Below are 17,524 nucleotides of genomic sequence, written 5' to 3' on the forward strand. Positions count from 1 at the left end.
CCCCCCCCCCATCCCCCTCAGAACATATATATCTGAGATCCCAAATTTTTTTGTAGCCAATGGATTTGATTTTATACTTCTAAAACACTTGTGTCTGAAGAAGTTCAAGATGGTTCACAAACAAGCGTTTTCACCTCTTCTTTGGCTCTAGAATATCTGGCTGGACCGGTGTTATTCTTCAGGATCCTCATTGTCACTGACTTGAGGTTTTAGTTTCGGTTCTGGTTCTACTTCAGGACACAGAATATCTTTCTTTACATCATCGATGTTGGTCCTGATGTTTTTAAAAAGATGATATTTTCCTTGTCCTGTCATCCTTGCTGGAATTACTGCACCAGGAAACCCAACGGATCAGTTTTCTTTGGGAAAGATGGGATGCACAAATTCATTTCCACCAATGTCCATTTTTCAATGGGCGGTATCTTTGTAGCTAATGATGAACTTACAGTAAATGTATTTACTTATGTGAGATACTTTTTTTTAGCGTTACTATTCTTCAAGACATTTAGCCAGTCATATATATTCACAGAAACATTTCCTTTTTTATTTCTAGTGTACAATAGAGTTAACGCATGTCGCAAAAGTAGGTTTTTGTTGCTATAGTAAAGTCAGCTATCAGCTGGAGTTTTGGGGTAACATCGGCAGATATTTATAACTGTCATATGAGAAGTGATCACTTGTCTTGTTTGGGATTATTATATTCACAAAACGTTCTTCTTTTGTGTAAAGCTACTCTGAGACCCATAAAATGACAATAAAATGTAGGAGATACTATTATGTGAAGCATGCGTACACACCATCGATATTTAGGAAAAGGGCCACTTGTAGCAAACGTTATTCTCCCATAATGACAAGAGATCAGTTTTCAGAAGAGCGACATCGATGGCTTTTAATGATGTTGATGACCCCTGTTGAATTCAAACAACTTTCAGATTGAGAGGAGCTTGTACAGAATGAAGTAAAATACCGAAATATAGAGAAAAACGAAAACATGTTTTAGTAATTATTTGCTTGTACTAAAAATTTTACTTCTCGGACAAGAGGTCTCTTTTCGGTTTTCATCTCATGTATAACGTGGGTAGTATGAGCTTATAGTCAAAAGTTGTGTTATGTCGACATTTCCTCGTGGCTGTAACTACTGCACTTGGACTAGAAACGATTTGTCGCTGAAATTCTCGCTAAACCAATAGCATGATGACGTAATTCAAAAGCCAAAATTGCACATACAATTGAAACTTGAGATGCCTCACAACCGTGTAATCCACAATGTAGCTCACTACTGTACGAAGAAGCACACTGCAGAGTCTACAACAGCAAGCCGTATTCCGAAACAGGTCCGACATTACCGTGATGTACCTGCAAAATACTCGTGCACACAGTCGTAAATTTAAAATCAATGAACAGAAATAGCTGCATATGATTGAAGTATTTGATTATTCGCACACTGACTTATCACTGGTGGGACAAAGGTTTTAGCAAAGTGCGTCGGCATGTTGGCGGCGCGCCAGCATGTACCTATCTCACATTCAAAAAGAAATGAATGGGTTAGCAAGAGAAAAGTAATAAATTGCAATACTAAATACAGCTTTTATATTGTTCTCAAGCTGTGGAGAGAGATAACAAAAAACAATATGAATTAAAGCTAATGTAAAAAGCTTGAAAATATATATTCTGTAGATACACATTCCCAATAGGCAATAAACTATTCACAACGTGGGAGAGAATTATAACACTGAATACGTAATGCAACGGACTAAATACATCTCACTTGATGCCGAAAATCAGCTTCCAGGTTACGAATAACGGGCAACCTGAGCCTTCACAGTGCCATGTGCATGAATAGCACCTTGCATTACAATTCATTGCAGGTTCCGTACGCGAAATGATTGCAAAATACCTGTACCAGTACTTATATCACATGACTGAAATGACTTAAACGTTGACTTTTAACCAACACCGAAAAGTAAGTGGAAAGAGCCCACCGTAATTATTCAACATTTAGGACTTCCGATCTGCCTCGCATGTACTACAGAACACACAGCGCAAAACAACGCCCATTCAAGTGTACACGGACTTATGGCCCTGACATCCATCAGCATTTCTCATTAGTTGCAGGCCAGAGCAGCACACCGAAGATGCAAACATTCTTGAATTGCGCCACAAAAACGTAGACCCAAACAGCTTGCAAAACTATTAGAAACTGACTGTTGTATGTCCTTACAGAATACTGTAACTATAAAGGTTATTTCGAGATTTTTGAAAGTAAAACATTATAGGCAAAAATGAAACATGCAGTTTGAAAAGCAATACTCAAAGAGCTAATAGTAGCATGAAACGATTCATCGCCATTTGGCTACTTTGATATTTACCAGTTTGTCTTCAGACTCTTGAGTTCTGATATAATATGTATAATCAAATGGTTCAAATTGCTCTGAGCACTATGGGAATTAATATCTGTGGTCATCAGTCCCCTAGAACTTAGAACTACTTAGACCTAACTAACCTAAGGACATCATACACGTCCATGCCCGAGGCGGGATTCGAACCTGCGACCGGAGCGGTCACGCGGTTCCAGACTGAAGAGCCTAGAACCGCACGACCACACCGGCCGGCGTGTATAATCAGTCCACTCATTGAAATTGCACTCCTGCAGGGCTTGTGGGTTGCTGTCAGTTTTTGATACATAATAAAATAAAATATTGTTGTTCATTTCGATAATAGCTGGGTAGTTCAGTAACTAAGTGGCAGACTACAGCTCCAAAAAGATTAGGATCGATCTCTGGTCATTTCTAGGCTCTCTCACTCATCACTTATTTCCTCTGTTAATTTTTGGTAAAGCAGTAATTCCTGCTTGCACAGTGGTACAGAGAACACGTTAAACAGTGGCGCCCACTATAACTACCACTGTAACTAACTAATAATAAGTCAGATCAAAGTTGGGAGCAAGCCAGAGACACACCATCTCCAGTACGCCATGACCAGTAATGCACTGTGATATTCAAACAAATTTGCGAACAACTGAGAATTTAAAAGAGATTTGAACGACTTAAGGTCAAATAAGGCATAGGAGATAGGTAACATTTCATCAGAATTTCTCAATTCACTGGGGGAAGTGGCAACAAAACAACTACTCATACTAGTGTATGGAGTGCATGAGACATCATCCACACAATTCAGAAGATTGCAAGAGCCGCAAAATGCGAGAAATATCATGCAATCAGCTCTACAGCTCATGCATCCAAGCTGCTGACAACAATAATACCTATTCAGAAGAATGGAAAAGAAAATTGGGGATCAGTTAGTTGACGACCAGTTTGGCTTTGGAAGAGACAAAGATCCCAGAGAGGCGACACTGACGTTGTGGTTGACAATGGAAGCAAGACTGAACAAAAATAAAGATTTGTTCATAGAATCTGTCGACTTGGACAAAGTGTTCGACAGTGAAAATGGTGCAAGATATTTGAAATTTTAAGAGAAACAAGGTGAGGCTACACGGAAAGACGGGTAATATATTATATGTTCAGGAACCAGGAGGAAATAATATAAGACTGGAAGATGAAGAACGAAGTGCTCTGATTAAAAAGGGTGTAAGACCGGGATGTAGTCTTTCGCCGCTACTGTACAATCTATACATCTAAGAAGCGATGACGGAAATAAAAGAAAGGTTTAAGAGTGTTATTAAATTCAGGGTGAAAGGATATAATTGACAAGATTCGTTGATGGTATTACTATCCTCAGTGAAAGTGAAGAAGAATTGCAGAACTTGTTGAAAGGAATGACCAGCCTATTGAGTACAGAATAGGGAGTGAGAGTTAATCGAAGAAAGACGAAAGTAATGAGAAGTAGATATGAGAACAGCGAGAAACTTAACATCAAGTCTGGAGATTCGGGAGTAGACGAAATTGACGAATTCTGCTACCTACGCAGTAAAGTAGTCCATGATGGACAGAGCAAGGAGGACATAAAAAGCAGACAAGCATTGGCGAAAAGGGCGTTCCTGTCCAAGAGAAGTCTACTAGTACCAAAAGATGATGATGACGGAGTCCTATACTCCGCGACAGAGCGTAGGGGAACGATGCGGGAAACCCGCACCGTGTTACTAGGCAACGTCCTAGTGGAGTTGGTTTGCCATTGCCTTCCTCCGACCGTAATGGGAGTGAATGATGATGATGAAGACGACACAACAACACCCAGTCATATGTAGGCAGGGAAAATACGTAAACCCGCCGGCAATCGAACCCGGGACCCCGTACTTAGGAAGCGAGAACGCTACCGTGAGACCACGAGCAGCGGACTGTATCAAAAGAAGGCCTCAGTTTGTGGAAAATATTTCTGAGAACGTACGTTTGGAGCACAACATTCTATGGTAATGAAACATGGACTGTGAGAATACGACAACAGAATAAAATTGAAGCATTTGAGATATGGTGCTACAGAAGAATGTTAAAAATTAGGTGGACCGGTAACGTAAAGAATGAGGAGATTCTCAGCAGACTCGACGAGGGGAGTAATACATGGAAAACACTGACAAGAAGACGGGAGTGGATGATAGAACATTTGTTAAGACATCAGGGAATGACTTCCATGGTAGTAGAGGGAACTATAGAGGTCAAAAACTGTAGGGGAAAATAGAAATTGGAATACACCCAGGAAATAATTGAGGAAGTAGGATACAAGTTTTACTCTGAGATGAAGAGGTTGGCGCAGGAGGTGAATTCGTGACGCGCCGCATCAGACTCGTCAGAAGACTGATGACTAAAAAACAAGTTAACTTTTATTAGCTGCCAACTGTGAAATTATCAGAGTCTGCAGAGTGGCCTCCGTCGGCATGTAATGATGTAATGAAGAATGGTGTTTAGCATTTCGAATACATTCGCACGTGATCAGCCACATACACTATCGGATCAAAAGCATCCAGGCACCCCTATCTAAGATTGGTCTGACTGCTACTGTCACGAGAGGGTGACCTGTCAGTGTAAAAGGAAGTGATAATTATTATGCTATTGGCTGAGAAGGAATAGTAGATGAATGAGTTGTTCTGGAGGGCTCAGCGGTTTCCAACAAGAAGTAGTCATTGGACGTCACTAAGTAACAAATCCATCAAAGACATTTCTAGCCTTCTAAACCTGCCCTAGTCGTCTGTTGACTGTGAAGTGGAAACTCAAAGGAACAACCACAGACACACCAAGACCAGGCAAACATCATGTATTGGTCGACAGGGACTGTCGAGCATTGTGGTGAGCGGTTGTAAGTTACTGCATGAAATCAGCGGAAGGAATCACGCGTGAGTTCTAAGGTGCTACCAGAAATCCAGCAGTCACGAAAAGTTACTATGTACAGGTATTTGAAAGAACGAGGCACAGTCGCCGAGAAGCTTCTAATAACCTACACATACCTTCAGTCAGTGCCAAGCGAGACTTAAAGCTGTCTCAACAGCGATGGCCATTAGCTAATGCACCGCTAGAAACGAGTGATTTGGAGCCGTGTACCAAACTATACCCTGTGGCAACTCGATGGAAAAGTTTGGGTTAGGCAGGTGAACTTACCTGTCGTCATTTATCTTGCCAACCAGGATGTATAAAGTAGGCAGTGTTGGGTAGTTTTTTTTTCTTTTTGCTTAGCGTATGGTATTCATATTGCTTTTAAGGCACCACTAAATGTGTAATGGCACAAATAGATCTAACTGCATGATGTACTGCTTACAGTAGAGGAACTGTTTTGGGTAAGATGATTGTTTCTATCAGCAAACAATGCAAGACAATAGCTTGTGGACAGTAACGTATCTGAAATGGAGTGCTTGTCAAGAGTCCTGACCTGAACCCAATGGAACACCTTTGGGACGGGTTATAACGTCGTCTTTGCTCTTGACCCCAGCGTACTACATCAGTATTTTCCCTGGTCGCGACTCTTGAAGAAGAGCGGGCATTTGATCCTCTACAGACAACCAGACACCTCTTTGAAAGTTTCCCTAGTAGAGTTAATGCCACCGTAAAAGCGAGGAGTGGTCACACATAATATTCTCATGTGTGCTTTCAGCCACTTGGCACAGTTTTTCCATTTTGACTGCGTGTTCAGGGCACTGCTGATTCAGTATATCTGAACTTGCTTGCAGTGATTTAATTTCACGTCGCTGTATCTTCACTGGTTTCATCCGATCGATACATTCGTTTCAGTGAAACACGTTACATGTACAGGATGAGTTAGCTAAATGACGCAAGGCTCCCTGTGAAGATAAGGAGTGAAAGTCATATAAACATATGGCCGGGAATACGTTCGAAGGTGGATTTAAACGATCTTTGACAGTGAGTCCAGTATCATCAACAGATCCGTGTCCAGCAGACAGGGGTAAGCCAGACGACCGTAAGGGAACATTTTCCGTGACAACTGCCACTAACTCTGTTGATTCACCGCAAGTACTGGACCGTTGCCAGTCAGATATTTACCAAACAAAAATAACCAGACAGTCGTATGTTTTCAGGAGTTGGTATTATATTATATTTAAATGACCTATTTCGGGACCTCGTTAATGCCAGCTTCAGGCCCGTATGCACTCCATGTATAGAGAATCAGATAAACTGGTGCATGCATAACTGGAACCATCAGTACCAAGATGTCTTGAATTTTTTGTGGAATGTATACTTCCAAGACTTGAAAAGAACTGGTACCCTGGTTATGCATTCATAGATGCATCTGCTTCTCTATAGATAGAGTGAATAGGGTCCTGAAGATGGCATTAGTGAGATGCCGAAACTGGTCGTGTAAATTAAATAACTTGTGAAAACATACGGTTGTTTGATTATTTACTTTGGTAAATAATTGCCACTATCAGTGTCACTTACGCCGTGTTATTACGGCTTATTACCTACGGACTTATTACTACAGCTGCAGTTTTGTTGCTGGTTCCTCACACAGGGCACCATCATCCTGTAATTTGTGTCATCCATCCTATAATAGGACTGCGTTTATGAGGGTGGTGTCGTTAAACTCCGCTCCTGTGGGCTACGGTGAATTCTCACGGTGTGATGGTGGCAGAAAATCAGCAATGGCTCAGCCTCAACGTCTGGGCAGGATTTACTAGCGACCAGCTCGTGAGACCCGTCACCGTTCTACAACGGCTCACAGGTGACTCCTGTATGTATTTTCAGCGAGTGGCCCCATCTCCCTTTCTGGAAAGTGTGCCTTTGGTGGTACTAAGATTTCTGTGTCGTCGTTGACACTATAGAGGCTTGTACCGTGGGAATCAAGGAGAGGATGTTGCTTAGTGGACGGTACCCTGTTTCTACATCACAACAGCACTGTTGTGTTAACAGGGTTCTTTATTCACAAGAACAAGGAAGCTACTTACCTTTAAGCTAGTCCATGTGGTACAAGCTCTTCTGTAATAGTCCATGTTAGCCTCAGTGCTGGTGAAGTGCGTGTCCCGCTATGCACACTACTGTGGTAGCTATGTGCTGCCTGAGGCTGAGACCCTGACTGCGACTGCAACTGACTGGGCTAGAGACTGGACTGACTGTCCGTGACTCATTGTCTGGATGACTGACTAGGTAACTGACTGGGCTCTCCGGTCCGTGGCAGTGATCTAAATACTGTCGGCTGAGAGTCTGTCTTTAGTTTCTCTCCTGATAGGGGAGACTGGTGGGCTGGCAAGAGCTTAACGCCAGCACAAAGGTGATGTGGCTACTATATGCTGCCACTTCAGCTCACCATTCTCTTGAGTGTGGAGCTAAAATACTGGTACCGACTGAATATTCCCTCGCTTATAGTCATTGACACCTACAGTCTCAAAAATTATATATGTTCATGTACCTCCATTGGAACTTATGTGTGGCTATAATTCCTAATGATTGTAACCCTTCCATAGATGGCTTACTGCTGTTAGCCAGGGTAAACAATAGACACATACCGACTCCGTTCTCTCAGTGTTGCTATTCTCCGAGGTCTGTGGGAAAAGTAGAGAGACTGATTTTCTATCTAACAAAGTTTTTATTTTTTTCAAGCGACAATATTTTCCTCTTCAAAGTAGTTCCCTTTGGCACCTATAGCCTGGCGGAATCGTTGTTACCAGTCTTGGTAGCAGCGCTGAAAGACTTCAACTGGCAGGGGCTCTAAGATGCCTCACATTTTTTTGATCGCTCTCCAGAGTCCCAAAATAAGTTCTCTGAGACATTTCTCAATTTCGGGAAAATAAAAAAAGTCACAAGAACTAAAATCAGGGCAACAGGGAGGGGGGGGGGGTGGGGGCTGTGGGACATCAGGTTCAAAATGGCTCTGAGCACTACGCGACTTAACATCTGAGGTCATCAGTCCCCTAGAACTTTACTACTTTAAACCTAACTAACCTAGGGACATCACACAAATCCATGCCCGAGGCAGGATTCGAACCTGCGACCGTAGCGGTCGCACGGTTCCAGACTGAAGCGCCTAGAACCTCCCGGCCACACTGGCCGGCTGGGACATCAGGAATGCCTTTTGAGGTAAAAAATTCCGTGATAGATGTGGCCGTGTGACAGGGGGAGGTGTCATTATATAGCATCTACTTGTCTGCAATATCTGGTCTCACTCGATTCACCCTCTTCGTGAGCCTTTCAAGGATGTATTTGTAAAACAGTTGGTTGATAGTTTGTCCTGCAGGAACAAAGTCTTTATGCACGACATCCCTACAGTGAAAAAAGCAAATCAGCATTGTTTTGATCTTTGTTTTTTTCGGTCTAGGAAATGTCTCAGTGTGCCACTCCTCACTTTGCCGCTTTGTCTCAGGGATCGAACTCCAAAATCCAGGATTCATCACTTGTGATCCCACGACTGAACCATTCGTGGTCGTTCGCAGTCCTCTGAAGAAGATCAACGCACACGTTTGTTCGACTGTCCTTCTGCTAGTTTGTGAGGTTTCTCGGCATTATTTTGGCGGAAATATCACGCATGGGCAAAAATTTGGTCAAAATTTGATTCATAGTGGCAGTGTTTAAGTTTAAGAAGTTATCCATCATCCTTATTGTTACACGTCGGTCTCATATCACAAGATCACGGAAAGGTTAGACGTTTTCGTCGGTTTTTGAAGATTGAACTCACCCTGTGAGAGGCTCATCTTCAATGTGTTCTTGGTCTTCCAAAAATGATTTGCGTGAGAGAAAAACTTGTGCTCTTGATAGGGTGTGTTACCCAAAGTCCTGTCTGAATTTCTCAAAGGTCACACTCACGGATTCCTCAAGGTATCACAAAGCCTGAGGGCTTGACGTTGTTCTAACTTCCGCTATTCCACATTTGTAACATACAACAAAAACACAACTTCACAGATGGCGCTCTCAAAACCCTCGAGATGACTGTACGGAGCTGAAACTCAGACTGAGCATCTGGAAGGGATGAACGCGACGGTCTACACAAGCAGAACGTCATAACAATGCCAGATTGCCGGCGATGTTGTCAGTTCATTACTTTTCTCACACGACTCGTAATTCCACAAAAGCCGTGGTAGGAGAGCCTCCGGCACTACTTTTTTCTTTTTTTATCTTCAGTCCTCTGATCTGATATGGCCTGCCATGAATCCGTCTCCAGTGCCAACCTCTTCATCTTGGAGTAGCACTTTACAAAAAAAAAAAAAAAAAAAAAAAAAAAAAAAAAATGGGTCAAATGGCTCTGAGCACTATGGGACTTAACATCTGAGGTCATCAGTCCCCTAGAACTTAGAACCACTTAAACCTAATTAACCTAAGGACTTCACCCACAGCCATGCCCGAGACAGGATTCGAACCTGCGACCGTAGCAGTCGCGCGGTTCCAGACTGAAGCGCCTACAACCGCTCAGCCCCTCCGGCCGTCAGCACATTACATCCTACATTATCAATTATTTGCTGGATTTATTCCAAGCTCTGTTTTCCTCTACGGTTTTTACCCTTTACAGCTTCCTCTAGCACCATGGATATTATTTCCTGATGTCTTAATACGTGTCATATCATCCTGTTCCTTCTTCTTGTCAATGTTTTTCATATATTTTTGTCCTTTGGTCCCCTTTTTTTATTTTAACAGTCCAACTAATTTTCGACATTCGGTTCTAGCAACTCATCTGAAATGCTTCGATTCTCTTCTGCTCCGGTTTTCCCACAGTTCCTGTTTCACCACCACACAATCCTGTGCTCCAAATGTACAGTCTCGGAAATTTCTTCCTCAAATTAAAGTTTATGTTTGATACAATTATAAATCTCTTGGCCAAGAACGCCTTTTTGCCAGTGCCAGTCTGCTTTTGATGTCCTCCTTGCTCTGTCCGTCATGGGTTATTATGTTAACTAGGCACCGTAATTCCTTACCTTCATCTGTTTCTTAAGCATCAGTCCTTATACTAAGGTTCCCCGAGTTCTCAATTCTATTATTGTTCATTACTTTCGTCTTTCTTCGCTTTACTCTTAATCCATATTCTGTCCTCATTAGACTGTTCATTCCATTCAACAGATCATGTAACTGTTTTTCACTTTCAATCAGGATAGGAATGTCATCAGCGAATGTTATAGATATCTTTTAATTTTGAACTTTAATTCCACTTTTGAACCTTTCTTTCATTTCCCCCAGGTCGACAAATCCTAGGAATGTATCTTGATTTTTCTGTAGTCTTGCTTCCATTATCAACCACAACGTTAGAATTGCCTGTCTTCTCCCCTTATTTTTTCGAAAGCCAAAATGATCGTCATCTAACTGATACTTAAATTTCTTTCACATTCTTCTGAACATTGTTCTTGTCGGCAACTTGGATGCATGAGGTGTTAAGCTGAGTGTGTTATAATTCTCGCATTTGTCAGCTCTTGCAGGCTTCGGAATTGTGTAGATGATGTTTTTCAGGAAGTTAAATGGTATATAACCAGTCTCACAGATTCTAAACACCAACTTCAATAGACCCTTTGTTGACAATTCCCCCCAATGATTTTAAAAATTCAGCTCTAATGTTATCTATTCCTTCTGCCTTATTTGATCTTAAGTCTTCCAGTGCTCTTAAACTCTGATTCAAATACTGGATCCCCTATTTCTTCTGTATCCATTACTGTCTATTCTTCTATCACATCACACATATTTTCCCTATCACAGAGGCCTTCAGTGTACTATTTCCATCTCCCCGCTCTCTCCCCTCCACTTTACAGTGAATTTAGCGTTGCACTCTTAATATTATCACCCTTGCTTTTAATTTCACCGAAGGCTGTTTTTACTTTTCTATGTGTTGAGTCAGTCATTTCGACAATAATTTCTTTTCCGATATCTTCACATTTTTCATGCAAGCATTTCGTCTTAGCTTCCCTGCGATTTCTATATATTTCATTCCTCAGCGACTTGTATTTCTGAATTTCCCTGAACATTTTTGTACTTCCTTTTTTCATCGATCTGTTACCCATGGTTTCTTTCTTGCATCGCTGTTTTCCTTTGCGACTCATGTGACTGCTGTTTTTAGAGATGTCCATTCCTCTTCAACTTGGCTCCATACTGAGCTATTAATATAGCAGTATCTATATAATTGGAGCACTTGAAGCGTATCTCTGCATTCCTTAGTCCTTCCATATCCCAATTCTTTGTATATTGATTCTTCCTGACTAATGTCTTAAACTTCATCCTACTCTTCGTCATTACGAAATTCTGATCGGGGTTTATATCCCATGCTGGGTACGCCGTACTATCGAGTTTCTGATTTCGAAACCTCTGTCTGATCGTGATGTAATCTGACTGCAATTTTGCCGTATCTCCCAACCTTTTCCAAATACACTGCTGGCCATCGTAAATGCAACACCCTGAAGGAAGCATCCGAATCAAGTGAAATTTACATCATGGGTTTGCAGCGATGAGATATTCAACTGATTAGAATTTCAGCGCAGACGCACATCACGCGCGCCTGTGGTGCCACCTCATAGCGCCATTTAAGGCTTGGCGATTTCGACGAGTGTACGTTCGGCACGTGTGTTTACCTTGTGGGTGTTTCACAAGACGATCAGTTATGCCTCGTAGACAACAGCGAACATCGTTTAATCAAGTATCCGAGTTCGACAGAGGAAGGATATTGGCTTACCGAGATTGTGGATTATCATACAGAGATATCGCTAGTCGTGTTGGACGAAACCAAACAACTGTAATGCGGATATGTGACCGTTGGATGGAGGAGGGTACGACGGACCGACGTGGTCGATCGCATTCACCTCGGTGCACCACTGCACGTGCTGATAGCAAATTGTGCGTATGGCAGTGACGGATCGCTCAGTGACATCCCGAACCATAGCACAGCACATTGCTTCTGTAACGCATCATCCAGTGTCTGCGCGTACCATTCGACGCCGTTTACAGCAGAGTGGCCTGTCCGCAAGACGTCCATTGCTTCGTCTACCATTGACGCAGAACCACAGACGCCTCCGTCGCCAATGGTGTGATGACAGACGGATGTGGACGGCAGAATGGAATGGCGTTGTCTTTACTGACGAGGCACGCTTCTGTCTGCAGCACCACGATGGTCGGATTCGAGTGTGGAGACACCGTGGAGAGAGGATGCTGGACAGCTGCATTATGCACCGCCACACTGGTCTTGCACCGGGTATTATGGTATGGGGCGGTATTGGATATTACTCTCGCACGCCTCTAGTACGCATTGCCGGTACTTTAAATAGCCGGCGCTACATATCCGAGGTGCTGGAGCCAGTTGTCCTTCCTTACCTTCAGGGCTCGGCCACAGCCATATTTCAACAGGATAATGCGCGACCACACGTGGCACGCATTGTCCAAAGGTTCTTCGTCAATAACCAGATTGAACTGCTTCCCTGGCCGGCTCGCTCTTCGGATCCTTCGCCGATAGAAAACATGTGGTCCATGGTTGCTCAACAAGTGACCCAGATTACATCCCCAGCTGCCACACCAGATGATCTTTGGCAACGTGTGGAAGCTGCTTGGGCTGCTGTACCCCAGGAACACATCCAACGTCTCTTTGACTCAATGCCGAGACGTGTGGCAGCGGTGATCTCCAACAATGGCGGCTACTCTGGCTACTGATTCTGGGAGGAACCACATGTCACAGACGTCTGTAAACGTAATCATTTGATACTTGGTCAACATGTTATCTACAAAATAAATTTTGTTGTGCTACCTCTTGTCTTTCTTGGTGTTGCATTTACGGTGGCCAGCAGTGTATATCTCCTCCTCTTGCGGTTCTCTATTACCAGCTGAAATTTATTGCAAGACTGAATTAGTCTTTCTCGCCTCTCATACCTACTACGAAGCCCATATTCTCCCGTAAGCCTTTCTTCTACTCCTTTCCCTACAACAGCATTCCAGTCGCCCATGAGTATTAGCTTTTCACCTCCCTTTACGTACTTAATTACCCGTTCGCTACCGTCATATACTTTCACTCTCTCTTCATCATCTCATCATCGACACTGGACTCGCATTCGGGAGGACGACGGTTAAATCCCGCGTCCAGCCATCCTGATTTAGGTTTTCCGTGATTTCCCTAAATCGCTCCAGGCAATTGCCGGCATACGGGATCGTTCCTTTGAAAGGGTACGGCCGACTTCCTTCCCTGTCCTTCCCAAATCGATGAGACCGATGACCTTCCTGTCTGGTCTCCTCCCCCAAAAAACCCAGCCACGCTCTTCATCATCGGCTAGCGTTGTCGGCATGTCTATCCGAACTATCGTTATCAGTGTTGGTTTGCTATCGATTCTGATGAGAACAACCCTATCACTAAACTGTTCATAGTAACATACTCTCTGCCCTACCTTCCTATTCATAACGAATCCCACTCCCGTTATACCTTTTTCTGCTCCCGGCGATATTACCTTATTGCCATCTGACCAGAGATCCTTTTTTCCACTTCACTTCACTAATCCCCCAACCCCCCCCCCCCCCCCACCCCTATATTTAGATTGAATCTCTGCGTTTCCACTTCCAGATTTTATAGCTTCCGCACCACGTTCAAACTTCTGACATTCCACATTCCTTTAGTTGGTTGTTCAAACTTTTTCTCATACTCACCTACCCCTTGGCAATCCCCTCCCGGATATCCGAATGGGGGATTCGTCCGGAATCTTCTCCCATTGGAGAGAACACAGTGACATTTTTTTTCAATTACATGCCACATGTCCTGTTTATACACATTACACCTACAGAAAGTATAGGTGGAAACATAAGTGGCACTAAAAGCTTGAGCCAGGTCTGCTCAGACAGCCTAGTGGCTATGACGACTACTCTCAGTACACAGAGAATGAGGTTTCTCGTCCCGATTTCATTTGCCAGCACAGGCAGTTTTTGAAAAATTTAAAGTGGCATTCTGTAACCAGTGCTCGACGCAGCGTATCCACCACGTCCATAAATTGCGCTGAGAAGAGGAAATGAAGAACAGAACAGAGTCTAATGGGTAGGGTGAATGTAAGTTTCATCACAGAGTCTTCACCATACATCGTAGGTCGCCCACCATTTTATAAACGTAAATCAGGTTTAGTAGCTCGAGGAAACATAGTGGAACACATAGCAAAGAGAAAGAGTTAAATGAGCTCTGAGAGCCGCAGGCTAATTCCTCGAGACGGATAGGGCCGGGCCAGTCAGAGTCGCTATTATCCCAGAGCAATTTCCTTCGAGGTTCTCATTTGCATTATTAAGACAATCCGTCTCTGGCGAGCAGCTGCGACTGTCGTTTTACAGCTGTGGTCTTTCTCTGGCTTCTTCCTTTATTGGCGGCGCGTGGTTTTATAGCGAGCGGTCTGACGGAAATGAATGGTGGGTCTGTGACGTGTCGTTCCAGAAAGCTATGGCACGAACGTGACGCGCGAGGAACCCGTTTCCCAAAAAGTAGAGGAGCCCCGGTGGCCTGTGAACCGGGAAATAAGCTATCCCTCTGTGTCACGTCTAACGCCACAAGCAACTGTTCGTCGTTTACGATACGGTGGTTTGTAAGTCAGCTGCCAACAAAGTTCTTGTGAAGACGCCGTACTGGTGCTGCTAATTACCGTCAGTGACTAAACAGATTCCACCAGCCTCGATTAGTAAAAAGAATTCAAAACAGTTATAAAATTTTGTTTTCCTTAACCACACTACTGGCCATTAAAATTGCTACACCACAGAGACGACGTGCTACAGACGAGAAATTTAACCGACAGGAAGAAGATGCTGTGATATGCAAATGATTAGCTTCTCAGAGCATTCACACAAGGTTGGCGCCGGTGGCGACACCTACAACGAGTTGACATGAGGAAAGTTTACATCCGATTTCTCATATACAAACAGCGGTTTACCGGCGTTGCCTGGTGAAACGTTGTTGTGATGCCTCGTGTAAGGAGGAGAAATGCGTATCATCACGTTTCCGACTTTGATAAAACTCGGATTGTAACCTATCGCGATTGCGGTTTATCGTATTGCGACATTGCTGCTCGCGTTGGTCGAGATCCAATGGCTATTAGCAGAATATGGAATCGGAGGGGTCAGGAGGGTAATACGGAACGCCGTGCTGGATCCCAATGGCCTCGTATCACTAGCAGTCGAGATGACAGGCATCTCATCCGCATGGTTGTAACCGATCGTGCAGCCACGCCTCGATCCCTGAGTCAACAGATGGGGACGTTTGCAAGACAACAACCATCTGCACGAACAGTTCGGCGACGTTTGCAGCAGCATGGACTATCAGCTCGGAGAACATGGCTGCGGTTGCCCTTGACGCTGCATCACAGATAGGAGCGTCTGCGATGGTGTTCTCAACGACCAACCTGGGTGCACGAATGGCAGAACGTCATTTTTTCGGAAGAATCCAGGTTCTGTTTACAGCATCATGATGGTCGCATCCGTGTTTGGCGACATCGCGGTGAACGCATATTGGAAGCGTGTATTCGTTATCGCCATACTGGCGTATAACCCGGCGTGATGGTATGGAGTGCCATTGGTTGCACGTCTCGGTCACCTGTTGTTCGCATTGAGGGCACTTTGAACAGTGGATGTTACATTTCAGATGTGTTACGACCGGTGGCTCTACCCTTCATTCGATCCCTGCGAAACCCTACATTTCAGCAGAATAATGCACGACCGCATGTTGCAGGTCCTGTAGGGGCCTTTCTGGATACAGAAAATGTCCGACTGCTATCCTGGCCAGCACATTCTGCAGATCTCTTACCAACTGAAAACGTCTGGTCAATGGTGGCCGAGCAACTGGCTCGTCACTATACGCCAGTCACTACTTTTGATGAACTGTGATATCGTGTTGAAGCTGCATGGGCAGCTGTACCTGTACATGTCATCAAAGCTCTGTTTGACTCAATGCCCAGGCGTATCAAGGCCGTTATTACGGCTAGAGGTTGTTGTTTTGGGTACTGATTTCTCAGGATCTATGCACCCAAATTGCGTGAAAATGTAATCACATGTCTGTTCTATTATAATATAATTGTCCGTATCTCATCTGCATTTCTTCTTGGAGTGGCAATTTTAATGGCCAGTAATGTATGTTTCACCTTTCCACACTTTTACTGCAGCACTTTCCTTATAGAAGACACTATCTGGAGACATTAACGGGACCACCGCCTATATTCAACTTTTGAGTGCTATAACCACTCATAACAACAGGAGGAACCTCCGGCATTGGAGGGTATATGAAGCGTATCGGGGGGACGCGGAAAACTGTGCAGTCGTTATAGTAAGGCGGAAACGGAGCAGTTTTTCTGACGTCCACTAGGGTATGAACATTTTCTTTTGGGACAATGGTGGAAGCATTTCCTGAACATCTAAGTATGTAAACTGTTCTTATGTCCCCATGGTTAAAGGACAGCGCGCAAATCTCACTTGTGTACCCTTGATGACTGCACGACACGGAACTTTACGCCACTCCTGGACCCGTCAACACCGTTATTGGACTGTTGATGACTGGAAACATGTTGCCTGGTCGGACGAGGCTCGTTTCAAATTGTGTCGAACGAATGGACGTGTACGTGTTTGGAGACAACTTCATGAATCCATGTACACTGCATGTCAGCAGAGGACTGTTCAAGCCGGTGGAGGCTCCGTAATGGTGTGGGGCGTGTGAAGTTGGAGTGATATGGAAGCCCTGATAGATCTAGATACGACTCGGATAGCTGCACGTACGTAAGCACACTGTCCCATCACCTGCATCCATTCATGTCCATTGTGCATTCCGACGGATTTGGGCAATTTCTGCAGGACAAAGCGACATGCCACACGTCCAGAAGCTACAGAGTGGTCCCACGAACACCCTTCGCAGTTTAAACACTTCCACTGGCCACCAAATTCCCCATGCATGAACATTTTTGAGCATAACTGGGGTGCCTTGCAACGTACTGTTCAGAAGCGATCTCCAACCCCGTACTCGTACGGATTTATGAACAACCCTGCCGGATTCATGGAGTCAGTTCCCTCCTGCACCACTTCAGACATTAGTCGAGTCCATGCCAAGACGTGTTGCGGCACTCCTGCGTGCTCGCGGGGGCCCTACACGATGTTAGGCAGATGTACCGGTTTCTTTGTCTCTGCAGTGTATAACATATTGCGAATACGTAGATAATTTATTGCATTATTGC

Source organism: Schistocerca americana, chromosome 6 (genome assembly GCF_021461395.2).
Source record: "Schistocerca americana isolate TAMUIC-IGC-003095 chromosome 6, iqSchAmer2.1, whole genome shotgun sequence".
NCBI lineage: Eukaryota > Metazoa > Arthropoda > Insecta > Orthoptera > Acrididae > Schistocerca > Schistocerca americana.